Source organism: Ptychodera flava, chromosome 11 (assembly GCF_041260155.1).
Source record: "Ptychodera flava strain L36383 chromosome 11, AS_Pfla_20210202, whole genome shotgun sequence".
Lineage (NCBI taxonomy): Eukaryota > Metazoa > Hemichordata > Enteropneusta > Ptychoderidae > Ptychodera > Ptychodera flava.
Window position 1 is genome coordinate 7111622 of NC_091938.1, and position 6367 is coordinate 7117988.

The following is a 6367-nucleotide window of genomic DNA, read 5'->3' on the forward strand; positions in this document are numbered from 1 at the left end:
CGGCGTGTCCATGCACCAGTCTTAAGATGAGCCAATACATGTCAAAATAAATCATGATACGTGATATCATCCCCCTAGAATGTGTCTTGCGACCAATTGTTACCTGTCTTAAGTACTCGTGTCAAAATTTTACCCAATGTGGCTGTCAAGATGCATTCCTAAGCTTAACAAAGTAACGTATTTGAAATCAAGCATGGTGGATTACAACACAACGCTGATGATAAGGCCTTTTCAGACGAGATGAAGCGTTTGTTAATAAGAACCCTTATCTCGGTGAATTAAAGTCGGTTGAAAAAGCCACTTCTTTGACAATTGAAATGAAGTAGGGTTTTTTTTCCTGTCTCCCTCTCTTCGTCATACCTGTCTCTATAAGCCGCTATCAATCTGTCCGTCTATTTGCGTCCTGTCTGTCACTGTCTCTCTGTCTGTCTCCGTATCTGTAACTCTGTGTCTCTCTATCTCTCTTTAACTCTCTCTCTGATTCTCTGTATCTGCCTTTGTGTCTCCCGGTCTGTCTCCCGAGGGGATCCATCTATAGAAAAGTGTATGGGTATGTGCATGTGCTGTTTAAATGGGGCACTTTTTCATGAAAAAACCTAAACATGGGTAGACTTTTCATCTGTAACAGCCCTAGGAAATGTTCCTATGGTTTATGGAAACAAAGGAATAACGCTGAATGAGTCGAAGGTATTAGCAAAATATATCAACTCTTGCAAACTTGTTAGGTTGACGACCATGGGAGACCTAAGCTCATAAACTTTTTTGAGATTTGGCTCCTCAAGGATTGTACATGTAGTTGAAGAATTTACTAAGAATCCCTTACAATAGTTCGATTTTTGGTTAATTTCTAGAGTATAGATGGTAAGGTTTTTTAACTTCGGCGGCACAGCCACAAAGGACAACAATGGAAGTACCCTGAGATCTATCTGTCTGTTTCTGTTTCTCTCTATCTGTATCTCTCTATCTGTCTGTTTGTCTGTGTCTGTCTTCCAGCAGCTCTTAATCTCCCTCTCTTCTAACCGTCTGTCTTTGTCTCTATCTGTCTATCTATAAGTCCGTCCGCCCTCCTCTCTCTCTCTCTCTCTCTCTCTCTCTCTCTCTCTCTCCTCTCTCTCTCTCTCTCTCTCTCTCTCTCTCTCTCTCTCTCTCTCTCTCTCTCTCTCCTCTCCAAAGTCGGGGTACAAACGGACTCTGATCGTCCGTGTACGATGTCACCAGCGTCGTTTATTTCAATAATCATGTTTAATCTCCAGGTCACGTTGGATTTGCTTGAAAGGCGATATTAATCTCCCTGGATATTTATTTTAAGAATTGCTTGTACAGAGACTCCAAAAACATTTTCATAGTTGAGTATCCTAGTCACGTATAAACGCACTGCATGGGTTCTTGAACGTTCAAGAGATCACTAAAATTACAATAAGAGTCGAACAATCATTCCTTTCATAATGCAGATTGTTAAACTTGACCTCCTAAAATGAGTTATAAATACCGAGCTCGGACAGAGCGAAGTACCAGATGAAATGAATCTTTAAAATTGTAACAGAAAAAGCAAGTCTACATACGCCTTACATTGAGTGTCACGGCGCCCCTAGCAAAACTTGGCCGAGAAAGCCGCCCTCGGTTCCGTCCGCTTGTCAAGATGATACGGTATAAGTAAAACAAGTACGACAGTCTGAGCAATTCCGCATGTATCGTGCGATCGCATTACCGTATGTCTGCGACACAAAATTTGTGAATGTTTTTATACAGAGAAAAAGAATTAGTTACCAAACAGCATTCAACGCGATGAAATTTACATATTAGCTTTAGGAAAGAAATCTGGCGTCAAAACAAGGTCTTTCACAGACTTGATGTGTCACGTGAGAAAGTTTATCAAGTGGAAAAACAAAAGTCGCTCTTCTGTTTGATCAAAGGGTGGCGTCCTATACCATCTAGCGAATGAGTGATGATTTGTGATACATCTCTTTTGCATGACAATATATGTATAGGAAGCAACGTTTTCGAGGATAATAATCTCGCGATGTTGAAGTTGGCAATATACATCTAAACGCTATTCGCCGGGCCTTTTGCAATTCACAGTGTAACGACATTTATTGTTTACCATACTGTTGCTGGTTTACATTTAATGTAACCTCATTGTTCGCCTTATGCAGTTCGAAAGCGGGGAGTCACGCAAACTTCGTCCTGGAATTCCAGTTTTTTTGGGAGAAGCTTGATCTCATCCCGCCTAGAGGATTTAGGTGGTAGCCGTACTTCACGAACAGTCAGAAAGCTGTATCCGGTCATGTTGGCTGCAAATCGCTGAAGGGCATTTCCGTCCATGGCAACAGCGCACACGGCGTGGTAGTCCAGGTAACGGCCTACCATTGCCCTGGTTACCACTTGACCCATCTCGAGTGATAGCAAACTTGATTGTAAAAAAAATCTTGAGTACGGCTCTTTTGAGGCCGATCAATTTGAGATATTTCTGATTCATAAATTTGAATACCAGTTTGGTTTCACCGAACACAGCATTTGCCGGATTGGCGTCAAACTATTAATATTTCACATCGTTAATTCCAGTTTTATTAGCGCTTGTAGCTGTTTACTTCTAAGGAGCCCCTCATCTATATATAGAGATTGTCACGACCTTTGATCGGTAAGGCTATTTTTATAAAGATTTTCTTTTGAATATAAATTAAATCCTGATGGATTTACAAGATTTACGGATAGGCGCGGCAGCAATGAAAGGGTTCTTTCAGTGACTAATCATCGACAGACGCCCGGCATGGTGCCGTTTGCCGTGTAACCCTGTTTGATTGTCACTCCTTTGAGAAAGTCGTGACATCTTATGGTTCAAAAGTTTATTTCTGGAAAGAGGAGCCGGCGCAAAATTTCACAAGTTATGAAAGGGGGATTAAATGTTAAACCGCGGCTAAACCGTTGCATTGAAGAGATTTGATGACTGACAAAAATGGACTATCCGGACGGTCAAGAAAGCTTCCGTCCCCGATAGCGGAGTAATCCATTATTCCAAATCAATTTTTTCGTTGAAACCCATCTGTTATTAATTGCTACCTTACACTAAACACGCTTTCGTATTTTTATTGTCTATTTGAATTTGGCTCAATAGCAGCATATTCAAAAAGCCTCCAATTAATATTCGTCGTGGCCTTCGCCATTTTATAGCTCCTTTTGTATGCACGGTTATATATATATATATATATATATATATATATATATATATATATATATATATCATCATCATCATATTTCTATTACCTATATTTGTTTTTGAATATTTTATATTAAAAATCTCAATATGTTCAGTTTGTGTCAGAGAAAATAAATCACAACCATCCAAAAGTTGTTTTGGCGGAATTTGATTCATTGAAAGAAATTTGGCGCTAATTTTGGGCGCAAGTGTTGTCATGAAGAGCCAAAAAATCCATACCGTTATATTTCATGTCATGATTGGGTGATTGCGCTGCATCTCCTTAGCAACGGGATCGAGCATTTCCTTTCCAAATTCATTCGAAGATCGCCACTTTGATGATCCAATGGTTTGACAAGACTCAACACATTTATGATAACACCACACCTTGAGGCAAAACTCTGCGTGACTTACGCTTTGTAAAACTGGTGGTGTAAAACAACGTCAAGAAATCAATCATGGTTTTATCTCAGCTTGTAGAATAATCAAGCAGGATTCTTGATTTTTGCCTCCAAGGCAAGAAGGAAAGTTTTTACCCTTTGTGTCAATTTACTTCGAGAGTAACGGCAGCAGACTTATATTCCAAGTAATCGTACTCTGTATTCTACGTTTTCAGATGTGCATTCCCCTTTCAGTTCAAACAAGAGAGTTTGAGAGCAGAATATGAGACACACGCTCATTGAAAGGCGGCGGCGCGCTCTACACAGAGTAATTGGGGGCCGGTGAAATACCGAACGAGTGCCGTGAGATTTGTGCCGCCTATATGTTGAGGGACAGAGGCACTTGGATGTGTGCCAATGTCAATGGCATCATCTTTGACGTGTCATCGAGCATATACGCCTACGACTCGAAAATGTGATGTGTACAGTCCACATGGGGCAAGGCGCGTCAATCTCCGCATGTGCATTCGACTTGCTTTATCATAAATCACGCAAAGTATCACGAACGCTATGCTCTTCAAGCAAATAGCCGAGAACAACGGAACGGCGTTGGCCTGAATGTCTGTCAAAATTGTGACATCTTGCACACGTGGCAAGTTGTAAATAACGTCGTCGGAAGTCCAGTTTCGTGTGAGGTCAAAGCGAACTCCTCGAGAGCGCTTGGCTTGGGCTAATTCTCTGAAGTGGGTCAGCGGTTACCAAGGGATGCACGGCTCAAATGGCGTTGTTAGCCGTGGACCATGATCGATGGCAGTGTAAATCTTAACGTACTTGTTACGGAGCGTAATAGCCGCAATTTGGCGACGAAATGATAATACACCACATGCTAACACTTGATTAGAGCTGTGCACACTTACAGGACGTTTACAAACCTGTCAATCACTGGCCGGACGGACAATGGATCTCCTTGATTGACGGTGATTGATTGACGGTGCTTGAGTGACATCCTAAGCCTCCCGGTATTAACCCTTGAAGATCCGCGCAAACGGCTTCGGGTCGTCTCCCCGACAACAGGCTGCGGCGGGTCGTCACACGGTATCGCCACAAACATGGGGAGAGCACAATACCGTTCGTGTCGCGAGACCGAATCTGATTTTCCGGTCTGGATAAGCCAGCTATGTTTTCTTTGTTTTCCAATTTATTACAAAACACATGTAAACACTGTATTTTGGCAAATGTCCCGCGTGTAACAACCATTGTGGTTCTGTCTACTGAAAGGAAATCCTGTAAACCATGCTTATAAATCCGACGGTTTTCTCATGTTAGCTGATAAACGTTCAGGAAGGAGTCGCTCTCTCGCTGGAATGACGAATTAACAACAGCTTCCGATTGTGATTGGGAAGTACTGCTGAAATTATTTCTCGTTTACATTCAGGAGGACGAAAATATGTAAGTTTCCCGAAATGCTGCCTAGATAGCGGTCAACTAAACCAAAAGGTTGATGTTTTACCGCGTTTTTTACGAGAAAAAGAAAGGTTCCAAGCAGGGACTTAAATTCAGTGTATAAATGTTTGAAAATTTATTTTTTGATACAGAAATGTTACTGAAACAAATACAAAACTTACAAAATATAGACGATCCAAAAGTGTCATGTTTACACCACGAGAAAGTACCCACATCTCACAGCACCAAGACAATGTCAAGACAAACACGTGCATGAAGAAGAAAATATTGAAACCGTCAGGGTTGGATACCTGTACTAGTAAATGATTAACACTACTTACATGAGTATTTGGCAATTTTTGAAATGGTCATTTCTCTATGCTATGACCTAGAAGGCGGTAATATCGAATGGAAATATCAGTGCGCATGCCCACGAACAGTAAATTTAAAGCTACTTTGCATTTTCGTGGCGAAACAAAAACGTCACATATCATGATATCATGCAACTAATGCAAATAGAACTAGTTTCTTGGACTTGTGCCCTTACAAGTGGTGTACATATCAGATGAATAACTGCAAAATGTCTTGTTTCTCAGCATCGTTAATGCTTACGGCGTGGCCTTTCCCCCGGCCATCCCGTGACTATATCTACTGTAGCGGAATAATTACATTTCGGCAACATTGACTACACACATCATACAAACACAAATGGAAATTCGCTTTTACCCGTTATTAAAAAAACCTTTACATAGATTTTCCTCTATAAAACTTACTGGACACGTGTAAGGACAAAATACGTTGAATTCTAGGACGACACAGCTACTCCTATGTACAGATTACACATGGCAAAGTAATATTTACAGTTGATACGGACGCACACAAGTACATATTGCTTGGCAACAATCGCATACGGGAGGTCCAAGCTTTCAACTCGACACAAAGGCAGCAACCGAGTAAATTACGACATATGTGTCACTCTGCTAATGAGACAATGTCGACATATTCACTGACATATGAAAAGTGCAAAATTGCGTGTCAATATGACGGATAATCGGAGGGGGGGGGGGCTGGTCAGACTTTGTGAAATTCAACCAATCACATGATCACATTGTATAACTAGCAATATTGAACACCCTTTGTCCATGATTATGGATGTATACAATGATTTACTGCTAATATCAATCGTCTATTAATGATATTAATCTATAATCTATAATCGTCTATGCCACTCCCGATCTATTCGCTACCTAGTCAATTGAAAGGCAGTCCGTCGTGATACAAATTTGCCTACTATGTACAAACAATGTCAAGCTACCCTTTCATTCAGTGAGCAAACTCGATGGCACAGCAA